This window comes from Chiloscyllium plagiosum, unplaced genomic scaffold, assembly GCF_037043375.1.
Source record: "Chiloscyllium plagiosum isolate Xiang-an unplaced genomic scaffold, Cpla_swu_hap1 HiC_scaffold_29, whole genome shotgun sequence".
In the NCBI taxonomy this organism is placed as follows: Eukaryota; Metazoa; Chordata; class Chondrichthyes; order Orectolobiformes; family Hemiscylliidae; genus Chiloscyllium; species Chiloscyllium plagiosum.
In genome coordinates, this window is record NW_028270167.1 from 55,570,999 (window position 1) to 55,591,870 (window position 20,872).

General features: G+C 44.3%; 2 long non-coding RNA genes and 1 pseudogene across 3 annotated transcripts; 2 read left to right on the forward strand and 1 right to left on the reverse strand.

The window, feature by feature from the left end:
* Positions 1-1,012: 1,012 nt before the first annotated feature.
* On the reverse strand, positions 1,013-9,304 carry LOC148142314 (uncharacterized). 2 transcript variants are annotated; one of them, XR_015752065.1, is made up of 4 exons: positions 9,212-9,304; positions 8,347-8,480; positions 5,418-5,508; positions 1,013-2,147 (listed from the first exon to the last, which is right to left on the reverse strand). It is a non-coding gene; the product is annotated as an uncharacterized LOC148142314 (long non-coding RNA). The 2 variants fall into 2 exon arrangements; XR_015752066.1 differs by lacking the exon at positions 9,212-9,304 and adding an exon at positions 8,937-8,987.
* A 1,779-nt stretch (positions 9,305-11,083) lies between these two features.
* On the forward strand, positions 11,084-11,978 carry LOC148142315 (cyclic AMP-responsive element-binding protein 1-like; annotated as a pseudogene).
* Positions 11,979-14,200: 2,222 nt separating this feature from the next.
* Positions 14,201-15,757, forward strand: LOC148142316 (uncharacterized). The gene is made up of 3 exons (XR_015752067.1): positions 14,201-14,296; positions 15,528-15,580; positions 15,690-15,757. It is a non-coding gene; the product is annotated as an uncharacterized LOC148142316 (long non-coding RNA).
* The last annotated feature ends 5,115 nt before the right edge of the window (positions 15,758-20,872 follow it).

The window sequence follows — 20,872 nt, forward strand, 5'->3', positions numbered from 1 at the left end:
CAGTGGTTAGAACTGCTGCCTCACAACGCCAGAGACCCGGGTTCATTTCCCGCCTTAGGCGACTGACTGTGCAAACTCCACCCATTCTCCCTGTGTCTGCATGGGTTTCCTCTGGGTGCTTGGGTTTCTTTCCACAGTCACAAAGATGTGCAGGTTAGCTTAATTGTTCATGCTGAATTGGCCGTAGTGTTAGATGTAGGAGAATGGGTCTGGGTGGTTTGCGCTTCGACGGGTCGGTGTGGACTTGTTGGGCCGAAGGGCCTGTTTCCACACTGTAATGTAATCTAATCTAATTTGTTTAAATCACTTCATGCAGAATTTACAAAGGAAATCTGCATTATTGGGAGCATAATCTTATTAGTGACAGTCTGTTGCACACAGTAACATGATCCTCTCACAAACACAAGCTTTTGTTTTATGTTGAAATTGAAATATTAAGCCAAAAAGGTTATGTAAACAATCTACTGCTTGTCACTTTAATAAACGAACTTTCTGATAAGGTAATGCTCAAAGTGTTATAAAGTTGAAGGTGTGTACTCTATCTTTAAGAGGAAGAGAACACTCTTCTGAACTGTGTACTGTATATGACTAGCCAGCAAGCCAAAGTGTACTGGGAAAAGAAACAAATGTAACATTTGGCTGTGAAATATAGACCTATGTTGGTTGCTGTTTTGACAAAATTCAAATTTAACCTAACAGTTTAAATTATACCCCAAGATTCTAAAACCCAATTGAGTTTGAACTTATTGTTTTGCCAGCATCAAGCCAATGAAATGATCTGATGGGGGCGTATAAAATGTGGACATTTTAAAAATTGGTCAGAGAGTAACTGCTGTCTGGGAGAGTCAACATCTTGCTCACCAATAAATTAGGAAAATCTCTCAATCAAAGGGTACCTTTTCATATGAAACATACTCGGAGTAAAAGAAGACAACGACGACCCAGGGAGATCCTCAGCCAGAAGCAGAAAGACACAAAATTCACGAGTCACTGTGTGGGTTAGATATTAAATTGATGTAATTTTAATAAGTGTCTTATTGAAATAACATATAGTCATAGGGCTGGAGGCAGATAATATGCAGTGAAGAGAAAGGGAGAGCTTAGATTTATGAATAGTTGTTTAATATTCACTTTGAGTTAAAAATAGATTAATGCTATTTTCTTTAAATAGTGGAATGTGTGAGTTTTCTGTCACTAAGACTTTAACAGATTATGTGGGGAGGTGAACTTTTCTGGGTGTTTGGTTTAACTAACAGAGGGGGTCACCGTCATGTTGTAACAAAAGAAACACGACAAAGAACAGTACAGCACAGGAGCGGGCCCTTCAGCCCAGAATGTTGTGCTGAATGTGACACCAAATTAAACTCATCCTTTCTTCCTATCTTTGTTCCATATCCTTGTATATTCACATGCTCACCCAAAAACCCCTTAAACAACCCTCTCATTTCTGCCTCCTCCACCATCCCTGGCAACATGTTCCAGATTCCGACCACTCTCTGTGGAAAACACATTACCCCTCACATCTCCTTTGAGCTCTCCCCCTCTCACCTTAAATGCACATTCTCTCGTAAAGATATTTCAACTCTGGGTAAAACATTTTGACCGTCAACCCTGTGCATCTCATGGCGCTGCGCTGACTGTCCCTAATTAGGTCATTCTTTACCAAATGCGCATAAATCCTATCCGTAAAAATTCTGTCCAAAGCTTCCCAACCACTGAGGTGAGACTCACCAGGCTATAATTTCCTGGATTGTCCCTATTTCCCTTCTTGAAGAGAGGAACACCATAAGCTACTCACCAGTCCTCTGCGACCTTTACACTGGCAAGTGAGGACTCAAAAATCATGTCCAAGACCCCAAAGATCTCCTGTCTTGCCTTTCTCAATAACCAGGGGTAGCTACCGTCGGATCCTCGGGATTAATCCACTTTAATGCTGTTCAAGAAATCTAATGCTTCTTTCTCGACCTCAAAAATACCCGAGCACATTAGCATACTCCACACAAATCTCATTATCCCCAATATCCTTTTCCTGTGTGAATGCCGATGCAAAGTAATTATTTAGGATCTCGTCCACTTCCACTGACTTCAAGCACAAGTTCCTTCCTTTAGTCTTGACTGGCCCGACTTCTTTCCAAGTAATGTGGAAGCTGTGGAAAGACGGCAGAGTAGATTTACTAGGATATTGCCTGGTATGAAAGGAAGGTCTTACAAGGAAAGGCTGAGGGAATGGAGGCTGTTTTAGTTGGAAAGAAGAAGGTCGAGAGGTGACTTAATTGCCTGCAACAGTAGTAGAATTGCCGACGCAAAGGGCATTTAAATGGGCATTGGACATACATATGGGTAATATTGGAAGGGTGTAGGTTAGATAGGCATCAGATTATTTTCAAAGGTCGGTGCAACATTGAGGGCCAAAAGGCCTGTACTGCGCTGTAACAATCCATGTTCACATCCTCTTGTGGGTAATTATCTCCAGAACGATTTGGGATGCTCTTTAACCCTACTTGCGAAGGGCATGCCCCTCCTTGCTCTGCTCATTCCCGGTTCAGGTTCCTTCCAGCTTTTGTTTTTTTACGTTCCTCACATGCCATGCCCAATTCTAGCTTCCCAAACCTTGCATAGGCTTGTTTTTTTCCCCTTTTGACTAAATTCCCAGCCTTCCTTGTTATCCAAGGGGCCCTTACATTACCAGCCTTATCCCTCCTCCTTACTGGAACATGCTGGTCGTGAACTCCAATCAGCAAGCCTTTAACTAACTCCCACGTACCCAATGTGGCATTGTCTGATGACAGCTCCTCCCAATTAACACTCCCTAGCTCCTGCCTAATACTGACATCATTTGCAATCCCACAATTTAGAAACATCCCATTTATTCGTAGCTGCCTTAAAAAAAACTTAAGTTGTGATCACTGTTTCCAAAATGGTCTCCCACTGAAAGGTCAGTCACCTGGCCAGGCTCATTCAGCAATATAAGGTCCACTATGGCCCCTACCCCTCCTTTACACTACTATTTCAAGAAACCCTCTTGGATACACTTAATAAACTCTGCACGGTCTCAGCCTCTTGCTCTAAAGTAGTGCCAGCAAATGGTGGAGAAGTTAAAGACACTTTGAGAACTCTGTTGTTATTGTCTCTGCCGAGATATTCTGCCAAGATATTTGTACCTCGAGGTATCGTTGGCAGATTGAGGGCCCTATAGTATAATCCCATTAACTGCATCCTTCTTATCCACGTTGCCTCAGTGGGCGAGCCCCTCCAGTCTGTCCTGGGTGCAGACATAACATTCACTCGATTGGTAATGCAGCTCCTCCACCTCTTTTACCCTCCTCTCCATCTCATCTGAAACAATGAAACCCTGGAATATTGAGCAGCCAGTCCTATCCTTCTCCGAACCAAATCTCTGGAATGGCCACAATATCGGATCTGTGCTTATCTACTTTAACTATGTTGCGCCTTGTGTTGAAATTAACACAATCAGCCCATTCGTACAATGGTGTTCATTTCTCTGTATTTCCTTTCTGATTGACTCGTATACATCTTCCGACCTTCCTTACCCCCCACGTGCTGCCCTGCTGCTGTGATTCCCAGGACCTTGCCATTCTAGGTTAAACCCTTCCCTTGTAGCAGGAACAAGCCTCCCAGTGAGGATATCAGTTCCCCTCTAGTTCAGGTCCCAATTATTCAAGATCCTGAAACTCTTCCCCCTGTACCAGCTCTTCAGCCATGCATTCATCTCTGCTATCTTTCAATTCCTTGTCTCACAAGCACATGGGACTGGTGTTAACGCAATGATTACTAGCCTCAAGGTTCTGCTTTTCAGTCGTTCCCTACTTCCTGTGCTTACTCCTCAGGATCTCATCCCTCTTTCTACTCGTGTCGTTGGTAGCAATGACCTCTGGCCTCCCATTCTCCCAATTCAGAATTTCAAGTAAATGCTCAGAGATGTCCTTGACCAGGCACCAGGGATACAACAGTCTCAGACGCAGCCACAGTAACACCTGTCTATGCCCCCAACTAGTGCTTCTCCTCCCATTTTCGCTCCCTTGGATTTTGCCCGACCTTGGTCTACAGCAGAGTCAGTTATAAAGTCATAGAGTCCTACAGCACAGAGAGAGGCCCTAAGGGCCAGACTGATCCCTGGCAACCATAATGTCCATCTATGGTCACCCCATTTCCCTGCCCATGCCCCATATCCTTCTAATCCTTTCCTATCCATGTATTTGTCCAAATGCCTTTTAAATGTTGTTAATGTACCTGCCTCAGCCACTTCCACTGACAGCTCATTCCGTATGAGAATCAGCATCTGTCTAAAAAAGTTGCTGCTAACGTTCCCTTTTATTCTTTCCCCTCTAACGTTAAACTGATGCCCTCTAGTCCTCAATTCTTCAACCCTGGGAAAAAGACTGAATGCATTCACCCTATCCATGCCTCTCATGATCATATACATTTCTATAAGATCTCCCTTATGTCTCCTGTCCTCTGAAGAAAAATGTCCCAGCTTGTCCAACCTCTTCCGATAACTCAGGCCATTGAGTATTATAGACCTGGCTACCGCTGTGCTACTCCCCTGAAAAGCTATCCCCAACAATACACCAGCTCTCTCTCCTTAAACATCCCGCATCCAACCCCATCTTTGTCCCCTGTACGATCCTCAGTTTCCTGCTCTTGCTCCAACCCAACCACGCGGACACCCACCTACCTGATGGAACCTGGATGCTTGGACAGGACAAGATCATGGGTGTTTTTAAACGCAATGAATGGAATTCTGAAATTATATTTGGACTGAATGTAATGTAGAGCAGCGTGAAATGGAGGTGGATGACTTACGTGACTTGCTGTAAGGATACTGACAGTAGAATCTGAGGTGATCGTGAGTATATGGAGGTAGAATGTGGGAAACGAGCTGGGACTGTATTGGAGTAGTCATGGTGAGAGGGAACAAATGCTGGATGGAGGGTTTCAGCAGCTGACGGCCTGACACTGAGGTGAACCATCGGAAACTGTGTAAGTGGCCACCATCTAATAGGACAGAGAAACTGATCCATCGGCCTGAAACTGACTGACCACGTGGCTGTCAATGAATCTAATACAAGTGAATGGGAACATTGCTCAGAGTCTGTTTCTGTAACATTCAACACAACCAGGAAATGGAAAGTGAGTAATGAGCTGAAAACAAGGCCACTGCTCTGTTAGAGTCAAAATCATTCAATGTTCAGTCACTGAATATTCTCACCTGCAGAAAGGAATCTCCCAGAATCACAGCAGAAGGAGAAAACAAACTTGGCAGAGACAGAATGAAGCCACCGCCTGCATCACAACAGCTCAGAACAAAGAGGCTGAATTCTCAACCAACTGACAAGCAATACAGATACTTTCAGAGTTACAGATAGATTTCAGAATTATTCAGGAAACAGACTTACCAGATACATTGGTAGGTGGTGTGTGCCAGAAATCCATGAAATAGCTTTGTGATGTGCCGTTTTTTCGTTGAGAAATGATTCTTTGTTTTCGCTAAGAAGAGCAGATGCATAGTTCACTGATTATTAGATTTACAGACAAAGGAAACCTGATCAAGGACTCACAGGTCAATTACACTGTTAGTGACAGTCCATCGCACACAACAACAGCCTGTTACACAGAGAACAGAACAGATTCTAGTTTAACAGAGACACTCTCAAAATGAACATCTGCTGCTTTAATAAAAATGTTATCTGTTTGAAGAAAAGGAACATATCAACAATACAGCGAGACTTTTAAACTGCCCAATGTAACTGTGGAGTTTTTACCCAATTCAGTGATCACTGTTTCTATGTATTTTGAAGCTATTTTGAGCAGGGTATCTATCGTGGGTCAGTGTGGACTTGCTGGACTAAGGGCCTGTTTCCACACTGGAGGGATACTATTCAATATAATTATCAACCTGTCCCACAGCAGGATGGGTAAGGCTCGAGGGGAGTCTGAACTGGGGAGGGGTTGTGTCCCACAGCAGGATGGATAAGGCTCGAGGGGAGTCTGAACTGGGGAGGGGTTGTGTCCCACAGCAGGATGGGTAAGGCCCGAGGGGAGTCTGAACTGGGGAGGGGTTGTGTCCCACAGCAGGATGGGTAAGGCCCGAGGGGGGTCTGTACCAGGCAGGGGTTGTGTCCCACAGCAGGATGGGTAAGGCCCGAGGGGAGTCTGAACTGGGGAGGGGTTGTGTCCCACAGCTGGATGGGGAAGGCTCGAGGGGAGTCTGAACTGGGGAGGGGTTGTGTCCCACAGCTGGATGGGGAAGGCTCGAGGGGAGTCTGAACTGGGGAGGGGTTGTGTCCCACAGCTGGATGGGGAAGGCTCGAGGGGAGTCTGACCTGGGGAGGGGTTGTGTACCACAGCTGGATGGGGAAGGCTCGAGGGGAGTCTGAACTGGGGAGGGGTTGTGTCCCACAGCAGGATGGATAAGGCTCGATGGGAGTCTGAACTGGGGAGGGGTTGTGTCCCACAGCAGGATGGTTAAGGCCAGTCAAGAGTCTATACTGGGGAGCGGTTGTGTCCCATGGCAGGAAGGGTGAGGCCCGAGGGTACTCTGTACCAGGGAAGGTATGCGACCCAAAGCAGGACAGGTAAGGCTCAAGGGAAGACTGTACTGGGGAGGGGTTGTGTCCCACAGCCAGACGGTTAAGTCCCGAGGAGAGTCTGCACCAGAGAGAGGTTGTGTCTCACAGCAGGATGGGTAAGGCTCGAGGGGAGTCTGTTCCTCAGAGGGGTTGTATCCCACAGCAAGACGGTTAAGGCCAGAGAGTAATCTGTACTGGGGAGGGTATGCGTCCCAAATTAGGATGGGTAAGACTCAAGGGTAGACTGTACCAGGGAGGAGTTCGGTCCCACAGCAAGATGCGTAAGGCCTGTGGACAGTCTGTACTGGGGATGGCATGTGTTGCACAGCAGAATGGGTAAGGCCAGAGGGAAAACTGTACCCAAGTGGGGTTGTGTCCAACAGCAGGGTGGTAAAGGCTCAAGATTAGACTTTACCAGGGAGGAGTTCAGTCCCACAGCAGGATGGGTAAAGCCTAAGGGGAGTCTGTACCAGGGAGGTGTTGTGTCCCACAGCAGAATGGGTAAGGCCCGAAGGGAGTCTGTACCGCGGAGGGGTTCAGTCCCACAGCAGAATGGGTAAGGCCCGAGGGCCATCTGTACCGGTGAGGGATTGTGTCCCACAGCAGGATGGGTAATTAGATTAGATTACATTACAGTGTGGAAACAGGCCCTTCGGCCCAACAAGTCCACACCGACCCGCCGAAGCGCAACCCACCCATTCCCCTACATTTACCCCTTACCTAACACTACGGGCAATTTAGCATGGCCAATTCACCTGACCTGCACATCTTTGGACTGTGGGAGGAAACCGGAGCACCCGCAGGAAACCCACACAGACACGGGGAGAACGTGCAAACTCCACAAAGTCAGTCGCCTGAGTCGGGAATTGAACCCGGGTCTCTGTCGCTGTGAGGCAGCTGTGCTAACCACTGTGCCACCATGCCACCCACAAATGTCCGAGGGAAGTCTGTACCGGGGAGGGTTTGTGTCCCACAGCAGAATGGGTAAGGCCTGAGGAGTGACCGAGAGCAAAGATTTACTTAGGGAGCTGAGGGGCAACATTTTCCACAGAGGACGGTTCATATACAGAATGGACTGCCAGTGGCACATGGGAGAAACAAGAACAATTACAACATGGAAAAGACATTTGGGCAGGAACATGGAGGGGAGAAAGTTTGAAGGGCCATGGGCCAAACGCAGGGAAATGCAACTCATTCAGTTCAGGAAACCTGGCCAGCATTGGTGACTTCGGCCAGAGAGTCATGCAGCACAGAAACAGACCCTAAGTCTTGCGTTATTGAGGGAGTGGACTCTCGTGACAAGGCATGTTGTCGAGACTGAAGTAAGTTACAGAGATATGGATGGTCGTCTGGACTGGAGCAGGTTCAAACGTATGAAGTGATTGGTGAGAGGGGAGGAAAGTACAGAGATAGGAACTGTTTTTCGCATTAGAATGACTGATCCACATGACAAGCCATAGATACAGTGTGGGAGAGGGAACACAGAATGGAACATTCCCAGACAGCATTCCCACCCTCTCGTGGAAGGCCTGCTTTCCCCTCTTTTGTACTGATGCTCACTAAGACAGCACAGGCTTGGATTGATAACTGTGACACTCCCGATGTTGTCTTAGTACAACAAAACTTGCAGTAAAGGCGGTGACCGAACCTGGGGTGTGTCTGTATTGTGCTCCCCTTCCAGCATATAGCTATGTCATGTCCTGTTAACTGATGTTTGGAGCCCTCTCATTGCTCTCTGCACTGTGAGTGATCTTACCTCACTGCAGGATTTATTGAAGGCTCCAGATCTCCCTGCCCTGTGTCTCTCTGGCTGACAAACCATCTTCAATGAGGGATGGATTAGACACCCAGCAGCTGGGAAGTCTATTAGGTCAGGACCTTCCTGAGTACCTACAGACAGATAAACAGAATTGGAAATTAGAATGATGCAGTGATGGCTACACATGTCAAATGGCACTGAGTCCGACAGAAATCTGGAACACCCCAGTCTCCATCGTCTATCTGGAGTGGAGAATTCTGTTTGCTCAGGATCTGGAGTAGCTGCAAGAGCGAGGGACACTGACAGAGGCAACAATTCGACCCACACAGTGAGGGATACCACATGGAGAGTTACTAAGTAATATCACCAGAGTGCAAGATCAAACAATTGTGCAGGAAGAAAGGGTTTTGATTCTTGTTGCACTGGGATGCGCAACTTGTGAGCAGGCGTAGTGATGGCCTATTGGCATTATTGTGGAACAATTTATCCAGAAACTCAGCAAGTGTGCTCTGGACACAGGTTCAAATCCCACCATTGCAAATGATTGAATGTGAATTAAATGCTTCAAAAAAGATGTAACTAAAAACCTGTGAGTGAGTATTAAACAATTGCTGATGTTAAGAAAAATCCACCGGGTGCATTCATGTCTTTAGTGAAGTAATCTAAGGTGGGTCTTTTCTCCAATTGTCCTCGACCCCAATAGCCCCGCCCACCTGCACATTGACCTTCTCAAGATGGCGGCTCTGAGGCCCGCACTCCCTCTTCCCTCAAACAAATGGCGGCCGTCACCCTGGGCCGCTTTCCCGACAGAGACCACCACCTCCTTATCAGGGCCTGGAGGGTCTTTTTCGGGTTTTTTCACCTATATCGGCGTCTTGTGAATTCTCTCCGCTCCTTTCTCCCAGTGAGTCTCCCACACGCCACTCTCTGAAGCCGAGCGTAGCCGCACCCGGAGAAAGCTGCTCTATGTCTCGCCGTGTCCTGGTTAATGTGACACTGCGCATGCCCTTCATAGAAACCAAACTGCGCGTGCGTCGAAGATTATCAGTGAGTTTATAGAGAATATTCATAACTGCATAGAATCACGGGAGAAATATTAGACATTAGCAATTGCTCTGTCGAGTTACAGTCATTGAGATGGTTCATATCCAAATAGATTTTTCCATCCAATTTAATCATACCGGCCAGGTATGTAAATTTCCAATCATTCTGGGAATTTGAAAATAAGTTTGTTACTCGAGTTGTGTAAATCGATTAGAAATATGTACATTGTCAGATTTACATCTTAACTATGTTGTCAGATTTACATCTTAACGATTTCTTTAAAACCTCACATTGTTTTATGAGAGGGGATAATACTCCACTATGTCGTGAGAATGATCAATCCTGCAAAACAGTTTACTTTCTGACCAATGCTGAAGCGTTCACTCCCGAGAATGCATTGGTCCCGCTCCTCACTCACTCTGTTTGGAGGACCGGACGCTGCTCTGTCCTCCAGTTCCGCCCCTTCCTCCCAATTGCAGTGTTGATTGTGGCGCGACTCAGCAGCTAAGCAACAGAAACATTAAGGGACAAGGGAATAAGAGAGAATCTGGATAAAGTAGACTGGAAACAAAACTTTTATGGTGGGAAGTTGATGAGCAGTGGAAGAGTTTCAAAGACATTTTACAAAGGTCTATTCCAGTGAAACGGAAGGACTGTATGAAAAGGCATACTCAGCAATGGGTATCTGAGGAAAGTGATCAAATTAGACCATAAGACATAGGAGTGGAAGTAAGGCCATTCGGCCCATCAAGTCAACTCCGCCATTTAATTATGGCTGATGGGCATTTCAACTTCACTTACCCACATTCTCCCCGTAGCTCTTAATTCCTTGTGACATCAAGAATTTATCAATCTCTGCCTTGAAGACATTTAGCATCCCAGCCTCCACTGCACTCCATGGCAATGAATTCCACAGGCCCCACGCTCTGGCTGAAGAAATGTTTCCGCATTTCTGTTCTGAATTTATCCCCTCTAATTCTAAGGCAGTGCCCACCGGTCCTAGTCTCCTCACCTAACGGAAACAATTTCTGAGTGTCCACCCTTTCCAAGCCATGTATTATCTTGTAAGTTTCTATTAGATCTCCCTTAACCTTCTAAACTCCAATGAATACATTCCCAGGATCCTCAGCTATTCCTCATATGTTAGACCTACCATTCCAGGGATCATCCGTGTGAATCTCCGCTGGACACACTCTAGTGCCAGTATGCCCTTCCTGAGGTGTGGGGATCAAAACTGGACACAGTACTCCAAATGGGTCCTAACCAGAGCTTTTTAAAGTCCCAGTAGCACATCGCTGTTTTTATATTCCAACCCTCTTGAGATAAATGACAACATCGCATTCGCTTTCTTAATCACGGATTCAACCTGCACGTTTACCTTGAGAGAATCCTCGACTAGCACTCCCAGATCCCTTTGTACTTTGGCTTTATGAATTTTCTCACCGTTTAGAAAGCAGTCCATGTTTGTATTCATTTTTCCAAAGTGCAAGACCTCGCATTTGCTCACGTTGAATTCCATCAGCCATTTCCTGGACCACTCTCCCAAACTGTATAGATCCTTCTGCAGCCTCCCCACTTCCTTAGTACTACTTGCCTGTCCACCTAACTTCGTATCATCAGCAAACTTCGTTGGAATGCCCCCATCACTTCATCCCGATCATTAATATATCATGTGACCATGCAGGTAACCATGCCTGGGATCCAATCAACAACAAGTCCAGCAGTAACTTTAGTGCAATTGCCGAATGGGCAGACTCTTCAAGTCCAAGTCGTTATCCAAGCAGCTCAGTCCTCAGTCACGCAGTCCCCTCAAGTTCAGACTGCTCAGATTTCTACTATACTTTAAAATGAAGACTCCCAGGAATCTGTGGATAGCACGACTGACTCTCAGAAACGTAGAGAAATTCTATCGAGACGGCCTTCATACAGGAAAATCCTGAATGAACTTTCTTCTGATCCCCCCAGTGTGCCAAGAAATCGATGAGGAGAAATCAGAAGAAGAGACTGTCTCAACCATTACTACAACGATGATGCAGACACCCATCCATCAGATTAGCAGTGGACAATACATTGCTATGACACAGGGGGAAGCAATTCAGCTGGCCAACAATGGTCCAGATTAAATGCAAGGACTCCACACATGAACAATGACCAATACAGCGACAGCCAAGGTTGGAGCAGCCATTATACAGTATGCACAGAGCCCTGATGGACCGCAAATCTTTGTGCCAGGCAGCCAAATGCTTGTTCAAGGTGCTGCTGGAGATGTCCAAACCTATCAGATCTGTAGAACTCCTAACTCCACTGCTGACCAGGGAATGGTTATGGCATCTTCACCAGTCCTGCAAAGCCAGCCCCAGAATGCTGAAGAAACCACTCGTAAACGTGAGGTCCGCCTCATGAGAAACAGGGAAGCAGCTCGAGAGTACCATCGCAAGAAGAAATAGTATGTGAAATGCTTGGAGAATTGGGTTGCTGTTCTGGAAAATCAAGTTGAAAGAGAAGTTGGACAAAGTGGCCAAAAACAGCATGAAACTAGAACTGGGAAAATGTTAAAGGTCAACCGAAAGCCACAGGAGCTATAAAGAAAAGTAATATAGAACATGAGAAAAATAAACTAGCACAAAGACAGAAAGGAAAAGTTTATATAAATATATATAACGAGAAAAGAATGGCTAAAGTAAATGTTGGTCCTTTGGAAAATGAGAAGAGGCATTTAGTTATGGGATATCACAGTGGAGGATACTAATATCTTTCCAGTAACTAGCAAAGAGACAAAGGTAGGTGAGGATTTGGAAACTATCATTATTCCAGAACAGCTAGCTTTAGACTGTTTTGAGGTAATTGAGCTAACGATAGAATAGTCTCCTCACCTTGATGGAATGCATTCCAGGGTACTAAAAGAGATGCTAGGAAAAATAGCAAATTCACTGGCAGTAATTTTCCAAAATTCACTGGAGCCTGTGGCAGTCCCAGCAGACTGCAAAACAGCAAAAGTGACACCAATGTTTTTAAAAGGAGGTAGACAAAAAGTGGGGAATTATGTACCAGTTACTTTATTCTCTGTAGTGGAAAAGATGCTTGGGTCTATTATCAAGGAAGAAATAATAGAGAATCTCGATAGAAATTGTCCCATTGTACAGACACAGCATGAGGGACAGGTCATGCTTGACCAATCTTTTTGAATTCTATGAAGACTTTTCAAGCAAGGTAGACAACGGGGACCCAGTGGATGCGGTGTACCTGGATTGCCAAAAGACCATCAACAAGGTGCTGTGCAAGAGGCTGTTGCATAATATAATGGTGCATGGCGTTACCGGCAGAGTATTAGCATGGATAGAAGATTGGTTGACTAATAGGAAGCAAAGTGTGGGGATAAATGAGCATTATTCTGGCAGGCAATCATTGACAATTAGTGTGCCTCAGGGATCGGTGTTGTGACTGCAATTATTTACAACTGATACAGATGATTTGGAGTTGGAACCACACGTAGGGTGTCAACGTTTGCATGTGACACTAAGATGATTAGCGGAACAAAGTGAGCGGAGGACTGTGAAACTTTGCAGAGGAACATTTCAACATGGAGTGAGTGGGTAATGGTCTGTAAAATGAAATAGAATGTTTGTAAATATAAAGTTTATACTCTTTGGTTGTAGTAACATTAAAAAAAATCACTTGAATGTTAAAAAGTTGCATTATTTGCTCTGCAGAGTGACCTAAGCATCCTTCTACATGAAGGTTGGTCACCAGATACAATAATCAGTTCAGAAAGCAAATGGAATTTTGTCCTTCATTGCTGAAGGGATTGTGTTTAAAAGCAGAGGTTTTGTTTCAGCTGTATTTGGGTGTTGGCGTACTGCATGTAGTTTTTGTCTCCTTACTTGAGAAAAGATGGGGTGCAGAGGAGGTTAACTAGGTTGATTCCAGAGTTGACAGGTTCGGCTTAACAGAGACTGAGTAGATTGGGATTATATTCATTGGAATTCAGAAGAATGAAAACATATAAAATAATGAATGGAATGGATAAAATAGAAGTAGAGAGCTGTTTCCATTGGCAGGTGAAGCTAGGACAAGAGGGCATCACCGCAAGACTAGAGGCAGCAAATTTAAGACTGAATTGACAAGGAACTTCTTGACCTCTATGCAATTCACTGCCCAGGGAAGTAGTTGGTGCTCGTTCAGAAAACGTTTTTAAAACTAGGTTAGATTTTTAAAAATGTAATTAATTAATGAACACGGCGAGAACGTGGGTAAATGGTTCTGTGTCCACGAAATGATCAGCCATGATCTTATTGAATGCAGAGCAGGCTCGAAGGGCAGGACGGCCTTCTACTGTTCCTAGATCTTAGGTTATACATCCCCCCCCTCATTCGAGACTTGGAGGTGTTGGTGTTGGATTGGGATGGACAAAAGTAAAATTCACAGAACACCAGGCTATTGGTCAACAGGATTATTTGGAAGCACTAGGTTTGCTGCTTCTTCATCAGGGGGTTTTGAGATGCTGTTGTCATTTTTGTAACTCATGAACAGCAACAAAAGCCACGAAGCAATCCGCATGCTCCAGCCAACAATGCGCCCCGGGTGATTGATGTCAGCGGCGGACCAATGGAAAGGCAGGGACAGAGCTGGAGGACCTGGCGCACAGTTGGTCCTCCGACCAATCAGGGTGAATGAGGGGCGGGACTAGACTAGACCACTTGATCATCCTCGCGGTCTGTTCGGGATGTGTGGATGGAGAGCTGTTGGTAAAGATAGAAATAAACAGCAGGAAGCGGGAGGGAAATGGTGTCGGTATGGGTTGAGAGGGTTTACAGACATTTGGTGCACATCGAAAATACAAATTTGAAACTCAGTCCCGTTTTTGCAGTAAACGGGAAAATGCCTCATCCAGCGATTGATTCGAGTAAGCACCACCATCTTTATTCGGGGCAACGATTCACTGGACCCGTGCAGCCGCCAGCTTTGTTGGGGGCAAAGTTCAGCGGGACGCATGTGCAGCCCTCTCTGGTAGGGAGTCACAGGGCAGGATTTGCACAGAGCATATTCGCACCCAGAGAAATGGATTTTTTTTTCTGGATTTGTTTTTTCATTCATTTAAATGATTTGGATGTGAATAGAGGCGGTACAGTTAGTAAGTTTGCAGGTGACTCCAAAATTGGAGGTATTGTGGACAGTGATAAAGGGTATCTCAAAGTACAATGGGATATTTATCGAATGGAACAATGGGCTGGGGAGTGGCAGATAGGGTTTAATTTAGATAAATGTGAGGTGCTGCATTTTAGAAAAGCAAATCAGAGCAGGACTCACACACTGAATTGTAAGATCTTGGAAAATCTTGTGAACAAAGAGACCTTGGAATGTAGGTTCATATTTCCTTGAAAGTAGAGTTGCAGGTAGATACGACAGTGAAGAAGGCATTTGGTATGCTTCCCCTTATTGGTCAGAGCATTGGGTAAAGGAGCTGGACAGGTCATTGGTTAGGTCACTTTTGGAATATTGTGTGTAGTTCTGGTCTCCCTCCCATCAGAAGGAGGCACTGAAACTTGAAAGGTTTGAGAATAGATTTTCAAGGATGTTGCCAGTGTTGGAGGATATGAGTTGCGGGGAGAGGCATAATAGGCTGGGGCCATTTTCCCTGCAGTGTCATAGACTGAGGTGTGATGTTATAGAGGCTTATAAAAATCGTGAGGGACATTGATAGCGTAAGTAGACAAGGGTTGGTAGATCCCAGAACTAGAGGATATAGGTTTAGGGTGGGGTGGGAAATTCAAAAGGAGCCTAAAGGGCAACTAAAATTGTAACATTTCAAAGGCATTTGAATAGGAAGGGTTCAGAGGGATGTTGGCCAAGTGCTGGAAAATGGGAATACATTAGGTTAGAATATCTGGTTGGCAAAGATGGGTTGGACCAAAAAGTCTATTTCTGTGCTAGACATCTGACTGTGGGATCATAAAAGTGAACATTGCTCTGATTCATCTCTGGGCTCCTTGATGTCCACTTGTTTGTTATCTAGCTTTCTCAGTCTCTCGTGTGTATTTTTGCTCTGTGTAGTATTTTACTATTACGTTCACAGTCCTCTTTGTAAATGAATTGTCCACTGCTGCCTGGCTCCTGACCATATACTCTATTATCAGGTTATTTTTTCCACAATATCTTTGACGGTCAAGAGTTCTTTTTTTTCCAATAAGTGAGTGGAATTTCCTTCCATTTCTGACAGTCAAATTCTGCACCATTTTCATTCCCCCATAAATCATATTGCACTCCCTGAAACATGATGTGTATTTCTCCTTCCACAGATACCAGTGATCAAGGCCAAAGCTCTGTTGCCTGTTGAGAAGGTGATGTTTGACTTCCTTGTACTGCTGCAGTTGGTATGGTGAAGGTGCTCCCACAACGTGGTTGGGTAGGAGACATTACAGATTATGCACTCAGAGATAGTGAAGAGTAGAAGATATCTGTATAAATAAACACATTTTTAATTTCACAAAATATTGAGAACTTTTGACGTAAGGCTACAGACAGATATTATGTCCGGTGACCAAACCTTTGCGAAATAAGCAATTTTTCAGGAATGACTTAAAGGAAGAAAGCAGATCTTAGAGGGTGGGAATTCCAGACCGTGTTGCCTTGGAATCTGTAGAAACAGTCACACAGCTGAACTCAAAAATAAACATATCATTGGGAGTCTAAACTGAAATGAATTATTGAGATGTGAAAGTGTGTCTGATGCATGGAGATAGGAATGATTACAGCCAGGAATTAAGTCAAGGGTGTGAAAGTAAATTGCTGTTGCTTATAAATGGGAGCCTTTTGATGGATCAGCAAGTTCTGGTACAAGTGAACACTTGGGCAGTAGAGTTTTCAATATTCTGGAGATTATAGGGAGGGTGATTGTGGGATGCTGGCCAGGAGTTGGTTTAGATAATGAAATCTAGAGTTCATAAAATGAATGAATGAAAATTTCATTAAATTAGCTGAGACTGTGGTGAGGTCAGATGATATCACTGAAGTCGAAATAGTGGTCTTGGAGTGGGACGGGCTGTTACCTTCAGCTGTTTGTCAGTTTGTGAATCAAGTCTGTAACAAGCTCAGAAGCTGATTGGCCCTGCAAGAACCCAAACTGGGCGTCACTGAGCAGGTTATTGTGAGCATGTGCTTGACAGCACTATCGATGACAATGTCTATCACTTCACTGCTGAGCGAGTGTGGACTGATGGAGGGAAATTGGCTGGGTTGGATGTGTCCTGCGTTTTTGTGTTGAACAACACTGGGAAACATTTCCCAATATCGGTAGGTGCCAGTGCTGGAGCAGTACTTGTGGGCAGCAAGTTCTGGAGGAGAAAGTGAGGACTGCAGATGCTGGAGATCAGAGCTGAAAATGTGTAGCTGGAAAAACGCAGCAGGTCAGGCAGCATTCAGAAACTCATTCCTGAAGAAAGGCTCATGCCCGAAACGTCAATTCTTCTGCCCCTTGGATGCTGCCTGACCTGCCTGCGCTTTTCCAGCAACACATTTTCAGCAAGTTCTGGAGCACAGCTATCAGTATATATTGCCACAATGCTAGCAGGGCCCATAGCCTTTACACTACTTGTCCATTTCTTGATCTGATTTGAAATGGGTTTTCAACCAATTCGATTCACATCTGTGATGTCATGGACAAATGGAGAAGCCTCATCCACTTGGCACTGCTGGCTGAAAATTGCTGAAAATGCTGTCGTCTTATCTGTTGTATGAATGTGTGAGGCCCCTCCATCATTAAGGGTGGGGATATCTGTGATGCTTCCTGCAGTGAGTTGTTTAATTGCCCATCACCATTCCTGACTAGGTGTGACAAAATTGCAGAGCTCAGATCTGATCCACTGGTTGTTGGATCACATAGTTCTATTTGGTGTTGCTTGCACTGTACCTTCACCAGGTTGGCGCCACATTTTCAGGTATGTTTGGTATTGCTCGTGGCATGCCCTGCGGAACTCTCCATTGAAGTAGTGTTGATTCCCCTGGCTTGATGTTAATGGTTGAGTGGGGGATATACCAGGCCATTAGATTACAAAATTGGGCTGGGGTACAGTTCTGGTACTGCTGTTGGCCCACAGTGAGACAGAGGTTGGAGGGTCAAGAGGGCTGATTGTGTTGTTGTATTTTCCAGTGCATTGGTAGATGTAATGTGGTCCATCCAGTTTCATTCCTTTGTTGAGACTGTGCAGTGACTAATACAATGAGTGATTTGATGGGCCACTGTCAGAAATGCAACTTTTGAAGAAAGGTTTTGTGATTTATACATGAAAGAAGTGAAACTATCATGGTATTCGAACAGATGAAAGACTCAACATACAACCAAGGTATTTTTCAATGGACAATTTCAGTTACGTCACACTATAAATTTTTGCTATAAATGCTGTGCCTTAGAATTGTGCCCTCCACACTCACCTGATGAAGGAGCGGTGCTCCGAAAGCTAGTTTGCTTCCAATTAAACCTGATGGACTATAACCGGTGTTGTGTGATTCTTAACTTAGAATATTACAGCACTACTAACAGGGCTGCATGTAAACAGGCTCAGTCCAGTTAGTCAATACATTCGGAAGGATTGCCTCCATGTTTAACGACGCAATATTCGTCAAAACCGTCAACTTCAACCTGCAATGTTGTTATTAACAAAAACTTCAGGCTGACATAAAGCTCCCCACCCCACAGCAATGTGGTAACCGGGCCCGGCCCAAGAATTGGAACTGGGACATTTGTGGACCGTGATCTCAAAGGAAGCGAGCAAACACAATTCTGAGAGATGAGTTCTCAAAGATGAGTAGCAGGTTTGAGACAAGGCCGGTGGTATACCATCTTGCATTCAGCTTAATTGCATTTCTTATTTACAGTAGTGTTTTGAAAAGTATAAAGAACCAGTTTGTTTTCTGTGGTTGGGGAGTTTTATCCTCGTTGATCACAGTTGCTGCCTCTCGCTCCACAAGTCAAATCATAGGATCTAAACAATAAACTGCAGGTGCTGGTGATCTAAACCCAGAAACAAAGTGCTGGAGAAACTCAGCAGTTCTGAGGGCATTGGTGAAGAGAAAAAAAAATGTTACATTTCAAGTTTTTGTCTGAATGGACAAAGGGTCATTGGACTTGGAACTTACAATGTTTAATTCCCCTCAGAGATGCTGCTGGGCCTGCAGTTCTCCATCACTGTGCTTTCGATATTCAACTTTATTTACAAAACAGATCGGAAAAATACTAATCTGCAAAAGTGAAAGGTTCATTGCAAACATGAGCATAGTTTCCACACTTGAGTTACACAAGCACATCTCAGTTTAAAAACAAGATTTAACTCAAAGTAACATTCCATTTCAAAATTAGCCGAGTTACACCAGTAATAAAGCTCATCCACCCAATGAGGCACTTCAGACAACATCCTGCAGTGTTGCACACAGCCACCTTTACCGAAGAATGATCACATGTCACAAAATTGAAGGCAAAGAGCGTGTCTCTTTACAGGAGCTGAAGTCAAACTCTCAATTTTTGGAAAGATTTTTATTAAACCTGATTGAACATTTAAATCTCAGAGCAAAATCTTTGCTTTTTTTAAACAAAGTGTGTGGGAAACATCCCACATCTTGCTAAAGGTTCAGTTCAGTCTGATACATAGAGCCAAAGGTCAAACAAACGTCACACTTTCTTTCACTTCTACAAAGGGCTGACATCACATTTCTTCAGGATTTAAAGTATTTTATAAATTGTTTGAAAAATCATTTGTCACGTTAAAGAACTGGACAATAACTACCATTGTATACAATAAGAGTGAAGCCTGTGACAGCAGATTGAGCTTTGGAGGGCAGTGAATGCACTTTCTAAATTCTGGGAGCACTTTTGGAGACTGCTCCCAGATGGTGATAGTGAGCATATCTGGAATGCACTGTTTAGATTTGGGAATCCTTGGGAAACAGTCTGTGGTTTCACTGATACTTGGTTTGCGTTGTTGGTGTACAGTAAGCAATTCATAAAGTTACTTATGTATTGTTGTTGACTACCTGAATGGTATTCAAATCTGCCAGGTTGCCTTCAATAGTGTGAATGCATCTATTGTAAATATTTCGAATATTCCAGAACTGCCCAGTGCTTGGCAAATTCAGGGGGGACAAAAAAATCACATTGAGTAATTTGAAATTAAGAATGCAAGAGGATTTAACCACTGAAATATTCAATTCAAATAGTTAAATGGAATGCTCACATCTAAAATACCTGTGATCCAAAGGAATGGATGGACTGACAGAATTGGGACCAAATTCCTAGCTGGGGAGTGTGAAATGTGCTTTGATAAAGTCACCTGCATTTACCAACAATAATTTGGCAAGCTCGGAAATTTAAAAAAACAATACGAGCTTCATTGCTGCTCCAGTCGGGTCCCAAGCTCTGTGAAAAAATAACAATGTTCAGGTTTATTGCATACACTCTGAAACACGTGTTTCTTCAATAGATCTTGCAAGTTGAGCATAGCAACATCATTTGGATGGACAAACTTTTGCCAACTCATTTCTTTCCGAGCCTCTATAGCCTGAAGAGTGACCAGAAGCAATTACTCCCCATATGTGGGAACATATGGGGAGTAATTGGGGTGGCACAGTGGTTAGCACTGTTGCCTCACAGCACCAGAGAGCACCAGAGACCCGGGTTCAATTCCCGTCTCAGGTGACTGACTGTGTGGAGATTGCACATTCTCCCCGTGTCTGCGTGGGTTTCCTCCAGGTACTCCGGTTTCCTCCAACAGTCCAAAAATGTGCAGGTCAGGTAAATTGGACATGCTAAATTGTGTTAGGTATAGGGGAATGGGTCTGGATGGGTTGCGCTTCGGCGGGTCGGTGTTACTTGTTGGGCCGAAGGGCCTGTTTCCACACTGTAAGTAATCGAAAAAAAAATTACCGTCGAGGATTTTTTCCTTCAGAATTGATTTCCATATATTCAGTGCCCAGAAAAGATAAAAAGCTTGTCACCTTTTATAGAGCAATGATTCAGTGGGAGTAAAACACTCACCTTTTCTTGCTTAATAATCACGCTGCCTAAATTTTAAACATGAACACTTCTTAATAGTTCACGAGATCCTAACGAAATATTTTGTGCAAAACAAATCACATGGTACATAGTTATTCAGATAATAAAACAAGTTTGTTCATTGAAGAACCCAGAGGAAAAGGTCATGAAACAATGTGAGTTTGATACACCTCAATTATCATTTCAAGTGCATTCTCTGCATAAATTCTCCTTTTCCTCCTCGAAGTATTCAAATTCTTGAATACTTGAGAGAATGAAGTCACAGTTGTACAACACACAATCAGACCTTTCAGTCCAACTTGCCCATGCTGACCAGATATCCTAAATTAATCTAATCCCAGCATTTGTTCCATATCCATCTTAAACACTTTCTACTGATTATCATTTTATTTTACTTTATCAGCACTTGAAATACTGACGTTGTTTTCTCTAACATTG